The following is a 21,096-nucleotide window of genomic DNA, read 5'->3' as shown; positions in this document are numbered from 1 at the left end:
CCGGGCCCGAGCGCAGCCCCGGCCGGGCGCGCCCCGCGGGCTCCAGGCACACGCCCCTCACCTGGGCGAGGCAGGGCGCGCAGGCGCTCAGCGCCGGGGCCGCGGCCGGGAGCCTCAGCCCCGCGCCCGCCAGAGTTGGACAGTTCCGGGGCCGCGCCGGGCCGAGCTGTCGCCGGCGCCGCCGCCACCGCCCCGGCTGCAGCAGATAGCGGGAGAGCGTCTGCGCGGAGCTCCAGCGCAGCCCCGGCGGGACCGCCGCAGCCGCCGGAGCGCGAGCAACAGCTTCCCGGCCGGAGGAGCCACTGCCCCACGCGCCAGCGGCCCGCGCGCCGAGGTAAGCCTCGGGCGCCCAGCCCAGCCCGTTGCCCCTGGGACCCGCGCCGCCTTCCCGCCCCGGCCCGCGCGCCTCCTCTCGGCGAGCGGGCAGCGGGGCGCGCCGCCCGAGGGAAGGGCCGGGAGCCTCCCCCCGTCCCCCCAGCCCCCCCTAGAGTTTGCACTTTGTCCGGCGGTCCCACTTGTAGAGGAGGATGCCTAACCGCCGCTTGCCCGGGCTGTGGCGTGAGGCTCCTGTGAGCCCTTGGAGTTAGGAGGAAGGCGTGGAAGCCAAAGGAATCAAGGAGTCCCCAGCGTGGGCTCCAGGGCTCGGATTCCCAAGGACGGAGGGGAGGATGGAGAAGGGTAGAGGACAAGGAGAGTGCCCCTCTGTGGTTAGCCGCAGTGCCTCCGTCACTTGGGCTTGGAAGTTTGGGGCTGGGCGTCTGTCTCTTCATTACAGGGAAATGGGTAGTTTGGGGAGATGTGGGAGGAAGATAGAAGTCCACACTTAGGGTTCTGAGAAAGTTCTGCAGCTGAAAGAAGGTGAAATGGGGGCGGTGAGGCAGAAAGAAGGTCCCCAAAGTTTGCACTTGCTGGGAGCCTGGGGTGGGGGCGGGGGCGCTGGGTGAAGGTGTCAATGCAAGATGGGAGGACACTGTGGGACTGCGGAAGGGACAAGGAGAAGGGGAGGGGGAGGACCATCTGCTTCGCCACTGTTATTTGCGGGGGCCCGTGGGGAAGAAGGGAGAGCTGGCAGGACGATGCTTCCCCCAAATGTTTCCCCAGGCTCTGGAGGACAAACAGTTTTTATGGTGAACCTGGATGGGGGAGTGTTGTAGTCCTTCAAGGAAAATAAATTGCCATCAAGCCCCGGCCCCCATGAGTACAAAATAAACACAGTTTTGGAATGCTCTCAAAAGTTCTTGGATTAGGAAACGTCATCTTCATTTTCATGTGGAGATGTGGTTTGCATTTCTCTTCGGGTTTGCTTTGCTCAGGATCATTACACCAAGGTACATGCAAACTTTGTTAAGATGTAGCAAAAGATGCTCAAATAGAAATAAAACATTTGTGTGATAGGGTCCAGCCTCAAGCTTGGAAACTGGCAGCTTCAGAACAATGCATAAGCTGTAGAAAATACATTTATCAAATTAAAAAGAAGGCTTTTCATAAAGTCAATAAGCTACATCTTAGACAAAGTTAAAGGTTTTGGCTTGAAAGAGCTCCCTTAAATATTTCAGGACCCTATTTCACCGGTTTTCATATCATACTCCTTTCATCTTATTTTGATGCATATGTGCATTGAGTATGTGCTGCCTCTTCTCTGTAATAGATAAATGCCCTTAGAATGCAAATACTGCATTGCAAGTTCTGTTGTTACTTAAAGCTTTTGAGGTGGAAAAAAATGTTTATTTAGTCAAACTGTTGGTTGTAGTTCAGATGCTGTATTCCCATAAATCAAATATTTGTGGATTTATAATTTACACTGCTACTCATTTCCAAAAATGATTTGAGGAAGCTTGGAATGAAAACCACAAATCAAATAGCTATTCTTGTAGATCTCCTTGACCTCTCATGGATGCGTTTGTAGTAAAATGCTTTTGAGAAGGTGAATTCTCCTACCAAAGGAAAAATTACTGCTCTCCCTGGAATCATCCCAGTGAGATAAATGTTTTGCAGCATAATTCCATTCCTTATGTACTTCATTTGCATTATATTATTTTATGTTACATAAGTAATGATGTCTTTATAGAAGTTTAATGGCTAAGCAGCACCTATATTAAAGAAAACAATGGTGATATTTAATAGCATTTTACCAAATATACAGATTCACTGAGCAAAAAGAGAACAGTGAACTTAATGTATCCTTCTTGAACGGAGGCAGAAAGGGAACCAAGGGAGGTGTCTCCTCTGCAGTCAGATGAGAGAAGGAACTGTCATTAGTACTTGTCACCTAAACATGGCCAATTAGTGAGACCTGTCAGCAGTTAGAAGATAACTTTACCAAGCATTAACTATCATTCATTAAGGATTATCAAGGTATATCAGGTGTTCTCAGCATTCTTTCTCTCAGGCTAGTGACCTGGCTCAGAGAGAAAAAAAAAAAAATCCTGCAAAACAAACATAATTCTGAAAGGTAAAATGTCTACTCAGCATAATGCTTGTGTGGAGCTCCCACCATGGAAGAGATAAGAATCTTCAATTGCTAGACCACCTCCCCTTACTTTAGATTTTTTCTTCCAGCTGAGTTTGAAGATATCATTGCATGATTTTTTATAGCAATTTATATTAAAAAATACTAGCGATTAGTTTACTTCTCACAGGAGTAATGGCTTCATTTGTGAAAATCTTTGCTCATATAAGTAAAGAGCAGAATTGGCTTTCTGCTGTTCCTGGAAGATCCTATGTCTTCCAAGATCTAAAGAACAATGAGTGTATTTGTCCCAATTTCCCACTGCGTTATACTTCTGTGTTTTTATTGTGACTCCCCCCACCCACACTATTTCACTGTCTCTATTCTGCCATGTCCCCTAGTTCTGTCTCCTGTGTCTCAGTATCATCTTCTTATCCTACCTTTTCTTTTTCATTTTTTTTTATTCCGCAGTTCTGATCCTCTTTGCTTTATAGATGATCTCCTTTTTGCTTTTTTGCATGTTACCTTTTATTCATGGTGTCTCTTTATTAGTGCTGGATTATTTTCCAAAAGTGGGATTCCTAAGTCTACTTTCCTTCCTAAATTTTGTATTGACAATTTGAATTAGCTGTGAGATGCCTCTATATTTCTCAAGTGCCTTAAACTAACAGATCTAAACTCTAATCAACATCTTTCTTGTTACAGGAAAAGAAGTGACTGCCAATTTCTGTATTCCCCCCAGTCACCCAGGACCTTCCCAATATCTTTGCTTTCCAAATATAATTTCACAGATAAGTTCTAAGGACTCCATCTCCATATGATGTCTCATAATGCCTTCTTCTCCACCTTTTTATTCCCACAGGGACTGTCTTTGTTCAGACTCGTATCCCTTTCTAGAGACTACACTAATGTCTTCCTGACTAGTTTCCCATATCCAGTCTCTCTCATTTCCAACCCATTTTACACTTGGTTTGCAGAATAAGCTTCTTAAAGCAGAGCCAAGCTCAGACACTGGCTAATGAACTTTTCCCCAGTGGCCTACCAAATACCATATGAACCTCGTCTCTGACATTTTATAGACCCTTTGCAGTCCAGGCCAAAAGTAGCTCCACATTTTTACTCTGATCTCATAGATTCACTCTCTCATTCATTCATTTGTTCATTCACCATTTTATGGATATCTGAGTGTCTGCCGCATGCCAGGCACAGCTGTAAGTAGTACTTTTGGAAATACCTCTTGTATTAGCTCAATGATATGCTTTACGTGTTAATTTTCAATGATGGAATCCACTGTTAAAATATAATCTTATGTGGTTGAAATGGGGCCCCAGCAATCCCATTGACCTCCCATCCCTACCCTTAGTAGGGTCTGAGGCATCGTCAGAGTTGTGAGTCTCCCTGAAACTATTGGAAACACTGCTCTAGGCAGAAGGCAGTGTTCCCTCAACACACAGCTGGCTTCTGAGTTCTCTGTCTGGGCCTAGGCTGTTCCCTCTGCCTGGAATAGGCCCTCCCACTTCCCCATTACCATTTCCAGCTGTCAGAAAGTCCATGGAGTTGCTCTGCACGTCTCTGAACTCCAGTTTCTGCTCCTCCAAACCCTGTAACATTTTGCTTGGCCTCTTCTTGGAGCACAAGTCATTGTATTCCTCCTATATTTGTGCTTTCTGCATTGTCCCCTAAGGGCACCACACCAACCTTGTCTAACCTCAGGCCTTCCTTTCCTGAAATACCCAGCGGGGGGTTGGGGGCTGGCTTATTGTGGGACATCAACAAGTAATTTAATTAGATTGAATTCTACCTAGTTCTCTAGTCCCAGCTTCTGCCTGTAATAGCTCCTTGTTTTAACAACCCAGTGCGGCTCTTACAGTAGAACCAGGGCTCTCAAATTTGAATATGCATCTAAATCACAAGGAGATCTTATTAAAGTGCAGATTCTGGTTTAGCAGGTCTGACTTGGGGCCAGAGGTACTGCATTTCTAAGGGATTCCCAGCTGATGTTGAAATAGCTGATCCTTGAACTTGAGTAAGGTAGTAGATAACTTCACAGTTTGGGGAGTTTCCAGCAGCTCCTGCCTCTCTGTCTGGTGATTTTCCTACAGTTAGTGCTTGCTTCCATGTTACTTTCTATGCTGAAAGTATTTGAGGCCTTGACATGCTTCTCAAGCCTGAGTGGAAGCTGTGGTGATGTCTTTGGAATTTTTCTTCATTTTGCTGAGATAGTGTTGCAGCGGCTAGTTCTCCCTAATTTATTTTTCTCTGGCCAATGATATTTCTTTGTTATATATTCCTTCTTATTTTCTCATTATATTCAGATTGTGGTTGTTCTCCTTTCTAACTCTGCTATGATTCTTTTTCTTTCCTATGCTCTGTCTGGTTCTTAAAATTCTCTTCAGATGCCTTGGCTGACTCCCTGCCCCAACTGTTTTCCTATTGCTTCCAATTTTTTTTTTTTTTTTTTTTTTTTTTCTGAGAAAGGAGCCCTGATAGAGGGTGCAGGAGGCTCCAGTTCTTATTCTGCCTTGACTGTGAGCATGAGATGTTGGACAAAACTGTTTCTTTCTGGTATCTTCACTTGCGGTTAGAGGTCTACCTCAGCACTAAGATGCATGTGAGATCTTCACATGGGGCAGAGGAGCTGGTTGGGGGAGGAAACAAGGATCATCTGATGATTCTGGTGTTGGTGTGTGCCCTCATCTAATGTTTCTGTTCTAGATAAACAATTTGAACTTTTGTTTTTGTGCTACTCAGAGGAAGACTCATGTATCTAATGGAAAAAAAAAAAACCTATACCTTGGCATTCGCAAATCCAGTAGTTAACCCTGGATTAACACTAAAATCAATTCTGGAGCTTAAAAAGTAGTGATGTTTTTAGCTCATCTCAAGGGAATGATTTAATTTATCAGTATTTTTTTAAATCTCCCCAAGTTATTCTAATTCCCAGCATGGGTAGAGAGCTACAGTATCTGATCTGTAAAGGTGGTATGGAGTGATGATTAAGAACTCAGCATTGTGCTTAGCCAAACCCAGACTTTGCTACTCACCAGTTTTGAGAGCTTGGGAAGGTTACTTCACTTCTTGGGTCTTCAATTTCTTCATCTGTGAAATGAAGTTGGTTATTGTGACTTGGTTATTGTGAGGATACATGGGGCCTTCGGTGGAATCCTGTGCATATTGTGGTTGTTGAAGAAACAGTAGTGGTTGTTTGTCCTGATAATCATACCATTACAATATGTATCCACTGAATTACTTATGGGTCATTTCGTCTCAGATATAACATTCTTCTCACCCCTGTTTAGTTTCAAGATATTCAGCATAGTATAATCACTTTGAGAAGAAATTTATGAGCACATTTTTCAGAAGTCAGTGAAAGAAAACAGAAGGGGGCATATATATTAATAAAAACCAATCACCCTTTTATTTGTGATCCATTTGGTGCCACATCAACTCTATGATTTCATAAATAGCAGAGAAAGATTAAAACACATATAAACGGATACAAAAAGATGACCAGGCTTTCATACCTACTTCATGAAAAATGACTTTGTTCTTTAATAAAGAGATTTCTATGGGTGTTGTATGGAAACCAATTTGACAATAAATTTCATATAATAAAAAAAAAAAAAAAGAAGAAGAAAAAAAAAACAAAGAGATTTCTATAATCAACAAATAGAAAGGGTTGAAATTCATGGGTCTAAGAGAGCATTTTGTTTTGGAAATAAACATAAATGTGTTAAGCATTTACATTTCTGAGTTTATAATGGGAAACTGAACTTAAAAATTAAAAAGCACACACAGAGAGATACCCTGTTCTGTGCAGGCTAAAGCTAATAAACTTTTTCTCCTCTTTTTGGCTGAGATTCTAGAATAGCCATTATGCTATAATGCTATCATATTGGCAAAGCAAAGATTGGATAAATGGATATAACCAATGTTAACTAAGGGCCTACATCCCTTGTTTTTCTGTATACATCTGGAAGCAAGTGAAAGGATATTCAGTAATTACAGTGGGCCTGGCTTAGGTATCTAGTTGTCAGTAATCAGGGGTTGTGATGCTGATGGCCTTTGAATGTAAAAGAACAGCAGATGGCCACTGTTACTCACCATTTTCTCTTAGGATAAAATGTTTCATTTCTGCATTATTTACTTTTTGATCAGGAAAAGGATTTTTCATTTAAACTGATTAAACCTTTCTAAAGTTTATTTTCCATATTTTGATGTGTACTTTTTAAAATAACACAATTAAGAAGATATTATGACATATTAAAAAGAACTTTTGAGCTACACTAAGAAAAGGTTCATTGTGAGAAATGTTTAGCTAATTCTTTTTTTCAATCTTTGCTTTAATATGCTTGTGTTAAAATTGTGTAAAATTCTACAGAGAGCTGTGATTTTTAATGTGTATTGGTTAAAGTGGTCAGTCTGATGGTTAGTCTATTATGTGCGGTTTTCAGAGTCTAAAGGCCTGGACTCTTGATCAACTTCTACTAGTTGCAAATCAAGATTCAGATTCTAATTACTCTCAGGCTTAGTAGATTGCTATTTCTGTAAAATATTAGTTAAGGATATAAAAATGACTACTATACAGTCTTTAGGGTTAAAAGGGATCCTTGTGCAATATGCTCATTGATAAATTGGTAAAATAAGACCAGAGAATCTAGAGTATTTAAAATTTGAGCCTAAGGAAATTAGGGATTACAAGTAAGGATAGAAAAGCTCTACTGGTACTAACACTAAAATTTAAATTATATAAATCTTTTGATGTCTTTAGAGTTGATACCTTAGAGGTGAGAAAACCATACCTTACAGATTTAGGAAGAGAGGTATTACAATATATTTTACCTAAAATGTATTTTACCTAAAATATATATTTTACCTAAAATACAATACTGAGAGTAAGAACACAAAGCACAAAATACCATACTTTTGTATATAAAAAACACACCTGTATGTAAATACCGACATTTTTATTTTACATATATGAATATTTTTATTTTAATGAATTGGTCATTGCACAGGGTCTTACATAACATCTAGAAAGGCTGCTGGTTAAATGTATCCATTACCTGCATATGTTACACAATTGAAGATAGAAGGTAGTATATAGTCTAATGGTTGAATTCAGGCTCTGGAGTCAGAGGTTGTGGATGCAAATTTCAACTCTTCCCCTTATTAGCTGAGAGTTTAACCAAGTCACTCAACTTCTCTGTGCCTTAGTTTCCTCAGTTTAAGAGGCAATGAGAAGTTTTCATGGGATTGTTGTCAGAAAAAATGAGCACACGTAATATACTTAGCAAAGTTCTTAGGACTTAGCCAAGTCCAGTACCCATAAAGGTAGCCATTAGTATGCATAATACAGTTAAATAATTAATATCAAATACCTCACAGATACACTGATATCTTTGCCAAGAGAATTGTGCAACTCTAAGTTTTGCGCCTGCAGTTTGAAACTTACTTTGTATTTTTCAAATATATGTTACTTTCTTCTCTACCTTTCCTTGTTTACTTTAGGAGAACAATGAAATAAAATAATAGAGGTGTGGAACTGTAAGCACTACAAGGACTCTAGAAAATTTATAATCATGTGAAGCACAGGCAGATTTTTAATAACAAAATATATAACTCAGGCTGTAGGATTTTTGAAAAGACCAAGTAGTTTAAGATATAGCTTCTGTGAATGTGCTTCGTGAACCTGGGACTCATGTCTAAGCCCGGAAAGTTTGGCAAGTGATCCAAATCAGAGAGTGATCCAGATAGAGGAGCCAGCTCATGTAACCAGGATCTGTGGCCAGGGTGGACTCATTCAAGGACAGACTCTTCTCAGGTATCTGATTATGGTTGAATAGTCACCTGGATCCTCCTGGGTTCACAGGCATTTATTTTAATACCTGCATTGGATTGTCTAAGTTGGAATTTAGACAACAAAATAATTAGCAATAAAGCCCCAAAACAAAACATAATTGGTAAACTATATTCAGGATTACCAAAGAAAGAGTTTAAGTCCATATGTACCTAATTACTACGTCTATGGTTCTTAATGGTCAGTCTCATTTCCGTGGGAATAAGACTCAGAATGTGGAAGGTAAAATCTTCATCTTGTTCCGCTTTTGCATAGCCTTCCTCTTGTATCTCATGCTTGTGGCCCTAGGCTGATCCTAAAAATGTCTCTAGTACAGTGATTCTTGGACTTTAGTATATAAAAGAATCCCCAGAGAGCTTGCAAAAAAGTGCAAATTTCTGGAATTCACCCTCAAAGTTTCTGACTCACCAGGTCTTGAGGTAGGACTCAGTAATCTGAATATTTTATCAAAATATTTTGTAAGTATCCCAGTTGATTCACAGACCACACTTAGAAATTAGTACTAGTTCCCTAGATTAACACTAGTTCTCAACTCAGGATGCGTATCAGAATTACTGTGGTTCTTAGTAGAAGTCCAGTTAAATAGGCCAAGCTCAGTTCCTCTATGATGTATTAACCACAGGACACTGTTTCCTTAAGCTGCTCTGAGTCACTCATGTGGAGCCTGTCATGTGCAAATTCTAGAGAACAAGGCTGTATTCTATCATTGACTACCCAGTGGCCTTCAGCCACAGGTTTTCCTATACCATGGTTCTCCATAGCAATGTGGACCACTGACCACCTGCCTCAGTGTCCCTGTGAGCTCACGTGTGATATTCAGATTCCAGGGCCCAAACCTAACTGTACAAAAAAAAAAAAAAAAGAAAAAGAAAAAAGAAAGAGAGGAAGAAAGAAAGAAAGAGAAGAAAGAAAGAAAAAAGAAAAAGATGGTGGGATGTGAGGTCTTGGAGCCAGGATTTTCCCTGGTTCCCCAGATGATGGTTGTGCCTTGATGAAGTTCTCTATTCAGTGTCCTATAGAGCTAGCCTCTGCCTACATGGCTCACAGCTTCAGACAACCCCAGTGCTTGTGGTGACCACACCAACTGCAGTGACCATAAGGCCAGTACAGAGACCACCATGACTACTGAATGTCAGCAGTGTTTCTTCCCTCTCACATCTCCAGGCATCTCCCATCTCTACATCCTGCGAACAGCCATTTCTCCTGTCCTTGTGGTTTTATAATGGGAAATACAGGCTCCTGTCTCTCTGGTCTCTTCCTGTCTTCTCTTTTCCACAGCTGCCAAGTAGAGACCCAAGTGACTGTGCCAAATGTACAGATGTGATGGCACACATTCAAACTGCTGCTGCCCTGGCAGTGAGACCCCTTTAAGCCTTTTTAAATCCTTGAAGTCTTTCTTGCCTCCCTGTGTATAGCTTACATAAGCAGGGTTTAAATTTGTCGAGAATTTCACAGGTTTTCAGATCTGTTGTCTTCCTCTTAAAGTGCTTTGGAAAAAGGAACAGTGTAATGTGCTCTTGGCTGGCATGGAGGAAAGGCAACCTGATCTTTAGAAATATTTGAATTCTTGAAACCATATTTCTCAATTATCAAGAACTATAGAAAGAAAAATTACTGTGTATGTGTAACAGGTCTGTCTTCAGGGCATGTATTTCAGTAGACCCATTTAAAAATATAAATTAGAAAATGTTCTAGTGTTGCTATATGAAATAACAAACAAAAGTGACATTGAAAATGATTAAATATTATATTACGAACAACTCTGTCATTGATTATTTTTTTTTTTTAATTTTTTTTTTTTTTTAACGTTTATTTATTTTTGAGACAGAGAGAGACAGAGCATGAACGGGGGAGGGGCAGAGAGAGAGGGAGACACAGAATCGGAAACAGGCTCCAGGCTCTGAGCCATCAGCCCAGAGCCCGACGCGGGGCTCGAACTCACGGACCGCAAGATCGTGACCTGGCTGAAGTCGGACGCTTAACCGACTGCGCCACCCAGGCGCCCCTGTCATTGATTATTTTAAAATCTGAGCAACAGTTTTCTGTCTTATTAAATACTCCTTTATCTATAAAACTTCAGAGATTGATTGAGGGTGAGGTGTTATAAAAGTCAATAGTTTAACATTTCCTCATTGCAAGGTCATGTTTTGATGGAACCTTATGTGTAGCCTGATTCAGTCCTCCTAGATGTCAACCTCTTTCTTCAACAGTAAGGAAGGTTTACTGGTAACTAAAGGGAGCAGGGCTTGGTAAAGTTGGGCGATTGGCAAAAAGGTATACCTACCTGGAAAATGATACCACCCATCAAATTAAATGAGAGAGGGAATTAATGCATATAGGAGATAGGAAAGTCAGGCTTTATGGATCTTCTCAAGAGATAATTACTGGTGACATGGTAAGTTTCTTTTTCTAACATTAGGAAAAACATTTGAAAGATGAGATCAGAACCATTCGTCAGGGCTAATAATGATGTGTGTTGGATGGGAGGGTTTTTAGTAGTATCTGGGACCTGTGCTTACTTAGGGAGATTGCACTACTCCAGAGACCTCTGGAACCAACCCACTTCCTTGTTGCTGTCAAGCTCTGTTATGACTATAAGAAAGTGTGCACTGAGAGCATGATTTCAGCACTGGTTGAAGCCACTCTAAGCAGCCTAGCATGAAGAAAGACAAAGCAGAATTTTTGTAAGTCTCTCCACCCTCGTGCTGCCATTTCTTAACATTCTTTAATGACAGGACAAGGCACATGCCTCACCATCGGGTGCAAGATAAAAGGGCTTTGAACTGACATGGAAGCTGCCTACAAACACTTGAAGGGGTGACATGTGGACAAAGAAGTAAATTCATTCCTCAAGTTCAAGCAGGTGCAGTTAGAGTCAGTGGGTGGAATTGTAGGGAGGCAGATTTCAGTTCAATATGAGAGAGAACTTTCTAATGATACACATACTGTTGAGTAGTGCCCTGAAAGTTTCGTACTTGCTCCAGGAGAAAGTAGGTGACAGATGAGAGGATCAGCCACCGGAAAAAACATACAAGGCATTCCAAGATTGAGTGAAAGCTCAGCTTGGCCTATCACTATAATCTATCCCCTTTTTGGCATTATTGATAAAATAATTTGAGGAGTGACTATAGGCAGGGGAGGGGGACATATAAGAAAAGAGGTACGTGAAGAGGTAGGTACTTCTAGACTCCTTAAAAGATGAAAGAATAATTACCTCACCTTCCCCCCGTCCCCCGCTTTTTAAGGACATTACATTTAGTGAGCACCTATAATGTGCCAGAGCATCATGTCATTTAACAGCCAAAAGGCACAACTCCCAATGTGTCCTCTCTTAGCCAGAGTTCTGCAGATGCTTTCCTGTATCTTCAGTGACTCACAAAAACTGTCCTATACACTCATCCTCCCCAAGCTAAACTCCTTGATAATCTTGTCATATCACTTCTTCTGTTTTCTTTGTGGTGTTTGTAATATTAGATTATAATGATCAGGTGTGTATTGATTGTATTGATTTTTATTACTTGGCTGTAAGCTCTTTGAGAACAGACCCCTTTGACTGGTTCATCTAGTTAGTGTCTTTTCAAGCACCCGGCAAATAGTAAAAGCTCATGTTTGTTACATGAATATTTGATTACTCCCTCCATTATACCTCTTCCTCAGAAGAAATACCTAGGATGACTTTTGTCCTCAAGGTAAGGAAATAAAAGGAAAAATACCAGAATATTCTTTCTCCTCCTGACCCTGCCTTTCCATTCCTAAACACATCCTAATTACCTCTTCCATTTATTCTATTTTAGGGGAAGAGGAAAAGCTAGTGAAAGAGAATGACGTAAGAAAAAAAAAATCCCCAAAATTAAAAAAGGGAAAACCACCTCTTGTGCAACCCAACCAGAGGTGTTACCTTTGGCAGCATTACTGGTAGGATGAGGAGGAAATCCTGCTCCTGCTATTAACTAGCCTTTGTGACCCCAAACTAGTTCTGTGACCACCTCATTGTTTCTTCCCAGTAAAATGAGAAGTTTGTCAACACCATTTTCAGGGACTCATTCAGGTCTGAAATACTGCAGTTCCTAACATCTTTTCCTCTCCAAGGTTTCTTGAAGTCCTTTGCCACTGCCTAGTGTTTTCCTGGGTGACCAAGAATCTAGAACGGTGATGAGAAGCAGTGTCAGGAGGTGACATTGGTATGAAACAGTGTTCTTTTTGATTGGACACACTGGCTCGAGTCCCTGCTCTATGGCCTTGGGAAAATTGTAAACTTCTCTAAGGTCAAGATTCCTCTCCTGTAAAATGGCCAGGACATTCCATACCTCTAGCACTACAAGCACTCAATGAGATAATATGTATGAAATGCTAATCCTGCCCCAGAAACATAATGAGCACTTCGAAAATGATAATGGTTATTATTTGGAAATAGTCCCCTGTCTCTCTTTTTTCCCCCTCTTTTCTCCAACCCCTGAAAGACACCCACACACAAGTCCTGAAGAAGTTTTCTTGGCATAGTTATATTGTGCTCTTGCACATCATTTCTCCTCCATCGAGAATTAGGAGAGGATAGTCAAGGTCTTTTCCTACCAAGGCATTCTGCTCTCACACGCACAATGGCCAAAAGAGCAACCCATTTCACAGTGACTGGGAATATATTTATTTTAACATTTACCTAGAAGACATGAATATTACTGAGGAGACACTGGAAGTGGGTGCGGGGTCGTCTGTCTTAATATCATATAATGTATCACACCTAGCCAAGATTCTTTTATTTGCGAAAGCTTTGACTGAGCAACAGTGACACAGCAGCTCCTCAATCTGACAGTAAATAGACACCTTATAAAAATTTATGAAGTTCGGGTTGTAAAGAACAAACTGCACATACCGAGTAGTAACATTTCTTATTAAAATAATTTCATCTTTGAGCCCATGGTCTCCATATCGCCTATAATAGAAGCCCATGCTCTGGATAGATACCTCAACAGCCTGTAAACTTTTATATGGGCTTTTGAAAAGGGATGATAGTTTTACGAGATACGATTTTCTCATCTCACCAAATTAGATTATTTGAGAGTGTCCCTGGATGTAAAATTTCAATCCTGAGTAAATCTGTACCTCTGAGACTCTGTGCAGCCTGCTAGCTAGTGGAAATGGAGCATAATAAATCTGCCCTGAGCCCATTTCTCTCCACACAACGCCATAATTCATTCTTTGCTTGGTACCCATGACCACTTTTTCGCGGCTAATCAGTCTGCATCCCAGGCTGGTTCCTTTCATGTGCAGTGCCTCCTTCCAGGTCCAGATCTCGCTGCTCGTCATGCCCTTTTGCTCACAGGCTTCTTTCTGGAGCTTGTGTGGTATCATGGACCCTCCATCCAAGCTGTTCCTCATCATATGGCAAGCGGTTACTCTAGTTCTAGGGTGGCCTAGTTGTTGCAGTATACTTTTAAAAAGATGCTCTGTTTAAAATGGATTAAAATAGGTAACAGCATCTCTGAGGATCTGTAAACCCAGTAGGTATTTCAGTTATTCTTTCCTGAATCTCCTCTGCGGGGACAAAGGGGGAATGACCTGCTACAGAAGCTACATGTTTCTTTTTTCCCTGCTTCATTTATGAGGACTACTTCTTTTTTTGTTCCTACCATTTTTTCCTCTGCATCTGGTATAACATTGCTTTGGTCCGATGGCACCACTACCATCGACTGCCACAAAACCAAGAGTGGCTGCGGATGACTTTCAAGGAACTTGAGAAGAAAGAGTTTAGGAAAATGGCCTCCATTGTGGAGCAAAGGCAGACTGAACTGGGAACTAAACACATTGTTTTTGGTTCTATTTCTACCCTTAATTATTTTTGTGGTATCGCACACAGAGTCACCAGCTCTCACTTCTGTCATGTGTAAGGCAAGCAGGTAGCAATAGGTAAATTTTCATTGAGAAAGTTATATAAACTATAAATTATCTCCTGTTCCTCCCTACAATTTCATTCAATAACTTAGTGTCTTGAGACGGTTTTAATGGAACGTAGGACTTTGGAAGATTTTTCCAGAGGATTGTGCTGTTGTGCAGGGTATAGTCCAGGGGGCCACTCAGAAATAACTTTGTGCAGAAGGCCAGGTAATCAGCAGTGGCCTGGCCAGAGGGTAGACACCTAGACCAGCAGTTTGAAGCAGAAGCAACAGCATCCAGTTTTTTGGTTTCAGGAGAAGAGTTATCTTTATGTCCTTCAATGATTTTAAACGTCTGTTAATTAAGCAGCTCTTTACACTTTTTTCATAATGCATGCACCTAAATTCATTTATCCATTTTTCTCTTCAACTCTCTGAATTTGCTAAGAGCCTCTATTTCTTGTCTGGTAGTATAGGAAAGGAAACAGAAGCACTGAGAAGCTGGCTAACATGCCCAGAGTGGCACAGTTCAGTGGCAGAGCAGGACTGGGCTCTCACCAAGGAGAGCAGACTCCTTAGTTGCTTAGGGTTCGACCATGGACAGGAAGCATTGATGTCACTTGGAAGCTTGTTTAAAAATGCAGAATGTTAGGCTCCACCTCAGGCCTACGGAATCCAAATCTCCATTATAAACCTGTCCGTGTTTAGCATATTGAAGTCTGAGGACAGTAATTGGGTGGAGCCTCCTGCTTCCACCGAAAGTTCCTCTCTGCCCCCTGCTTCCAACACAGGGTCAAGCCCTCTGGGTTCACTGAGAGACTACTCTATAAAGGAAAACTATGCCCAAGGTGCCTTGGGGCAGCTTCCTAGATTTTATATGTGAAATAAAACAGTTTTTCCTCCCAAGCATTTTGAGGGGTTATATAGAATCACACAAATAGGTAAACAGGCTATGGAATGTGTGTCTCATTTAAAGGCTTTAACAGGTTAGCTCCTGAGCAAACTCCTTCCTAATAGCACTACCTCATATCAGCAAATTCTCACTTAAAAATATGTAAATGTAACAGGACAAGTGGGAAACATATCTCATTAGATGTCTGAGTGATTAGGATCACTTAAATTAAATCTGTACTTCTGGTTCTGAAATAACTTCAAGATCCTAAGGCTGTTGGATCCAACTAAGTTCCATATTTTGAAAATAGACATGCTAGGTTCTTTACAAGAATATGGTTTTAAAATGTAAGCATAAAAGTAACCAAATAACACCAAATTTGGGATATAATCCTGCACTGATCACTGTTGTGATAGTCAGCAAGTCATTAACTCCTCCAAGGTGACTTTCCACAACTAAAAGTCACTACCACGTGCCAATATGTCAGTGGGGAGAATATTGTCTAAGAGAATCTTTGAAATGTTCCCTTTGTCTTTCATCAAAAGAACCAGTTGGCTTTGAAAAAGTCCTGCCGGCCACACAACATGACAACTTTTGACAGTGCCAACAGAGTTGAATAGGACAGAGACGTGTGACTCATTTTGTTCCAAGATGTCCAAGACCACCATAAACATACTTTGAATTCTAGGGCACCTGATACCACATTGTAAATATGGAACCATAGATCATTTAGTTCTTGCATTCCTTAGGATGTACCGGGGATCCCCCAAATAGGGAAACTCTTGCCAAGTTCCTAGTGTGGCCCATCTGAAACGGTCATTTGTGCACATGGTGCTTTGCACATGCAAGCCCAGAAAATAGAACAAGAGCTGCAAATCTTCACAAATATGATGTGAAAAATGCGCATGTGATCCGTACAGTTCTTTTATACGAGAGGCAGATGTGACATGCCCTTTGTATGATGAGTTTATCTTTGATTCCTGTCCCCATCAATTTTAGTGACACTTGCTTTTACCTTTATAGGCAGAATGACATTTTTTGTTCTGGCTGAAGTACCCTGGGTCGACTGCCTTCAATAACGGCAGCCCATCTATTGCTGAGATTTTACATCTCTTGAAGGTGGCATTATATTCTGCCTCATTATACAGAACTGGTTCTTTTATTTATTTATTTTTATCTCTTACCTGTCATATTCTATCGCCTTCTTCCATTCATTGCATTGTACCCAATCAGATCATTGACTCACCAAAGAGTTGAACTGGGATAAGGCTACATATTTGAGTAAATGTATGTCATAAGTTGCTACCAGGACATACCATCTGTATAGAGAAAAATATTCTATAATAGACATCCTAGACTCTTTTTCTGAGACTCTTAAAACATTACCATCTTTAGGGGACTTAGAGTAATTTCTGGGTTGAGAAAATCATTTGGATCTGAGATAATCAATTTTGTGTGGTGTTGGAGTAGTGAGCCATATGCTCTTGATGTTTGAAGGAAGGATTTCCCTGGTATATGGATATTGTACATGTCACCAAGACAAGGTTACAAAGAAAGGCAATGGAAAAAGTAAGTCCTCAGTATGGTTCTTCAAGTTGAGTAGTTTATCATATGTTAGAGAGTTGTGATTTTACTGAATGTTATTTGTATTTGGAATACCCTTTGTTATTAGATTTTTACTTATGTTCTGAGAGTGATACAGTTTGAGATAAATAGTGTTACTTTTTTTTTAAGGACACAACTAAACATCCTGTACATTTTTACATTACTGGAGGGTCATACTGATTCTTTGTCTACCCTTCTTCTACCTCTTTGCCCTAATGATAAACTAAATGGTTTGATCTTTTTATTCAAAGCATTCCTTTAATTGAACAATTATATTTTCACCTTGGCTTCCTCCTTTCCTTTCCTTTCCTTTCCTTTCCTTTCTTCCTTCCTTCCTTCCTTCCTTCCTTCCTTCCTTCCTTCCTTCCTTCCTTCCTATTCTTTAATTTCAAATTTTGTTTCATAGAAAGAACAACAATAACAATAGCAACCAGAGGCCACAGGCAACCTTACTGTGTGTGGTAGTGTTTTAAGCACTTAACATGTATTATATCCTTTAATAACAAGATAGACATTATCATCATCCCCATTTTACACATAATGAAACTGATGCTTAAGAAGTTGAGGAACGTTTCTAAGTAATAAGGCTAGTAACAGACAGAACATGATCTTGAACCCAGTTGTCACTGACTCTAGAACTCACCTTCATCACAAAAACCATACTGCAAGAGTAGAAAGGAAATTTAAACATCATCTAGTTCAAACTATTAACTTGACTAGGTCAAGAGAGGTTAAATGCCTTACCCTAGGACACACAACTAGCAAATGAAAGAGCCCATTTCATTTGGTTCTATTTTTATGGAAGTTATGTGGGAATGTTTCATTCACTCTAAGTGGCTAGCTTGAATCAGCTATCGTCTCTGGATCAATCTGCTGTAACAGGGAGTGTGAGCACACTGCACAGAATTGTTCAGAATGGCTGCTACCTCCCTTGACCCTCTTGCTGCAGGTTAAGAGGAATCTTCATGGCTGGGCAAGGAACAGCTGCAAAAGCTGTTCACTGTATGGGGTTGTTATCTCCCAGGCTGGAAGCTCAGTTCTAGCCAGACTCTCACAGAGCCGGGAAGCAAAGTTCCCGTTAAGGAATTTTCCATGTTATTAGGATTCCTCCTCCCCTCAAAGAAGACCAAATCCAGGGTGAAATCAGCCTGCCTTCGTTGTTCTTTGCTCAGTCTACTCTCCAGGCCCTGCATCTCTTTTGAAGATAGATTGAATTTGACAGATGGAAAACCAGCAGCAGTCCTGAGACTGGCTGCCAAATGGGACAGAGGAGAAGGTGATCTGATGGGTTGTGGCATTGAACTGAAAGGGTATGAACATCAATGCATGAGTGAAGACAATGAATGGTGACCCTCTTGAGGAAATAACATTTTTCATCACTGAATAAACCATGCTGAAGGTTTGGGAAAGGGAGAAGGCAGCTACTGGCAAGATACTGCTTTCTGTCGTATACCTATATTACAGATTAGCTTGCATAATGGTGCTTCAACATAAATGTGTGTCCTGACTGGACTTTTTTTAGTCATGTATTCTTCTGACCACAAAACTAAACTTATTCATGAAAAATATGAAGAAAGAAGTGGTGCTTCATTGAGATACCCATGCAGGTGGAGTCGTGATTCACTGTGATAGAGTTTGTTTCACTCTACATGGGCACTTCCTTTCCCTTTCCAAGCAGGCAGCCAGGCCTGTGTGCTCCCCTGGCCTCAGGGGAGAGTTGCCTTGCAGAGAAGAAAGCAGAAGTTGCCTATAATAGACTAGAGACTGGCTTTGGTATTCTTGAGGCCCCTGGAGGTGACAGTATTCCAGAAGGGAAGAGCAGCAGGGAACTTTGAGAAGGGTAAGCAGGGAAATATGAAAGAAGGAGAGAGTTGATTTCCTAAAGTTGGTGTATTCAAGGTTAGTCTCCTTCTTTGGAGTAACCCAGTGCTGTGGCAGGACTTTGTGAGGGAATGTGATACATTTAGGGAAGCCATGCATTTTATCATAGGTGTCTCCAGCCTTGGCAAAAAATCCTACGGCACATAAAGCACGGCCCCCAGCACCAAAGGAGAGGCCTCCAATTCATGAGTTTTCTTTAAAAAATGCAAATCTGGGGGCGCCTGGGTGGCGCAGTCGGTTAAGCGTCCGACTTCAGCCAGGTCACGATCTCGCGGTCTGTGAGTTCGAGCCCCGCGTCGGGCTCTGGGCTGATGGCTCAGAGCCTGGAGCCTGTTTCCGATTCTGTGTCTCCCTCTCTCTCTGCCCCTCCCCCGTTCATGCTTTGTCTCTCTCTGTCCCAAAAATAAATAAACGTTGGAAAAAAAAAAAATTTAAAATAAAAAATGCAAATCTGAGCATGTTTCTCAGCAAAAGATCCCTTCCTTGACATCACATCTGTAGGAGATAGAGAAAGTTATTTCAAGCCGGTGAACTAGCATGTGCAAAATTATGAAGTTAACAGCACATGTGTTCTCTACCAGTGATTTTCTTCATCTGGATCCTAGAGTTGTGTTTATAAACAGCTGGAAGGATGGGCCAGGACTGCTCATGGGTGGGCTTGACTGCCATCTGGTGGAATCTCTGTGGGCCAATGATTTTCAAATGTTTTGAAGGAGCATATATCACTTTTTCAAATAAAATTTTACACAGAAACTCCATAAACTCACATGCTATACCCTCTACCACATAGCTTTGAACACTTGAAGCATCTCTCTGTGACCATGACTGATCAGATACCCATTATCTGATCAAATTTGAGATGTAGAATGATGATTATAATGATGGTAGGAAGACACACAGAGAGGTGAAGACAGAGAAAGTTAGACTGGATGCAAAGATACCAACATAGTGATAAGAAATTTCTAAACACAAATTGGTAATGTAAAAATAACTCATTTTTTCTAGAAATTTCAGTTTCTGTTGTGAGCCTCATTTGACTTGATGGTAAAAACTTAGTTATACAATTGAGGATTGTATTCTCCTTCTTTGACTTGGATCTCAGTCCACAGAGTGTTTATATACATGTAAAACCACGACTTATTCAAAGCTTAGTTATGTACAGTGCACATACTTTATAAATTTGAACTCATTTAATTACTATAGTAACTTTAGGGTATATGCTATTATTATCTCCATCTTATAGATAAAGAAACAGGCCCAGAAAGTTTTGTGATTTGCCAAAGTCCAACAGCTCTTAATGACTAGAGCTGGGATTTGAACATAGGCAGCTCACTACCTGCTATGCTCCAGTGTTTCCATTCGTACCCAGTGCAGCTATGATGTGGAGGTGTCCATGGGGAGTGTACCATTTTGTCCTTGAGAATGATCGGTCTTCTTTGGCATCCATAGCCCTGGATTTGCTTTTTCTCTGTCCCATCTGGTTTTAGCACATCATCCATGCAGGTTGCTCTAGAACCTCCAAAATGTTTTCATTCAACTATTCGTAACCTATACTGTGCCAGGAGGAAATGATTGAAGCTGTCTAGGATTCTATCTACCTAGATTAGTGGGTTTTATTTAAAAAAATGTTTATTAATTTATTTTTGAGAGAGAGAGAGCACAAGCAGGAGAAGGGCAGAGAAAGAGAGAGAGAGGGAGACATAGAATCTGAAGCAGGCTCCAGGCTCTGAGCTGACAGCCACAAGCTCGGTGCAGGCTGAAGTCATGAACTGTGAGATCATGACCTGAACCGCAGTCCAACACTCAACCGACTGAGCCACCCAGGTGCCCTGGTTAGTGGTTTTTTCTGGGATTCCCCCGCTCCCCCGGGCACATTTGGCAATGTTTAGAAATATTTTGGTTATCCCAACTGGGGAAGGGGATTAGGTAGATAGAGGCCAGGAATGCTGTTAAACATCCTCTAAAGCACAGGACAGCCCTACAACAAAGATTTTTTTGGGACCAAAATGTTAATATTACTGACATTGAGAAACTCCAATAGAGACATGAATATAGTACATTTCACCCATTTATTTACAAAGTCATAACTTATTCTCAGGGCTCCATCTTCCCAAGAAGGCACAGATTCCCTAGCTTCTTAGATACACCAAATCTTCTGGGATTTTTTTACCTTTCCTTCCATCTGAGCTCAGTGAAAGGCTGGTGAGTGGGCTGGGACCTGGGCCCCCCTTTTCAGGTATTCACGTAAGTCCAAAATCTCTGCAATTACCCTTTAGCTATTTCTCTTTCTCTCCCTTTTATTTAGTCTAAATGTAGGAAGGTTTGCTCCTCCTCATCATATTCTTCCAAGTCTGTTGCCCATGAGTTCCCCTAATGTTTGAAACTCAAACTGCAAGAAATGATTACCTGTTTTCCCCCCACTTTACACTATGCAATCTCTTTCCTGCGGATAATATATACAGAAAAGTCAGCAGACTGAATGAAGTTTTACTGAACTACAAGAAAAATGTTAGTTTGTCCATGTCAGCATTTTACAATC

At 41.1% G+C, this 21,096-nt stretch overlaps 1 protein-coding gene across 4 annotated transcripts in view; it reads left to right on the top strand.

The window, feature by feature from the left end:
* Nucleotides 1–267: 267 nt before the first annotated feature.
* The window catches only part of ZNF385B (zinc finger protein 385B), a 407,917-nt gene continuing 387,088 nt past the window's right edge, over nt 268–21,096 (top strand). For all 4 annotated transcript variants that reach the window (XM_045480384.1, XM_045480383.1, XM_045480382.1 and 1 more), the window contains exon 1: nt 268–334. The gene's annotated coding sequence lies outside the window, so the exon portion shown is untranslated. The remainder of the gene's footprint in view (nt 335–21,096) is intronic.

Source organism: Leopardus geoffroyi, chromosome C1 (assembly GCF_018350155.1).
Source record: "Leopardus geoffroyi isolate Oge1 chromosome C1, O.geoffroyi_Oge1_pat1.0, whole genome shotgun sequence".
Lineage (NCBI taxonomy): Eukaryota > Metazoa > Chordata > Mammalia > Carnivora > Felidae > Leopardus > Leopardus geoffroyi.
Note: the sequence above shows the minus strand (reverse complement) of the source record. Positions and strands in the feature narration are given on the sequence as shown.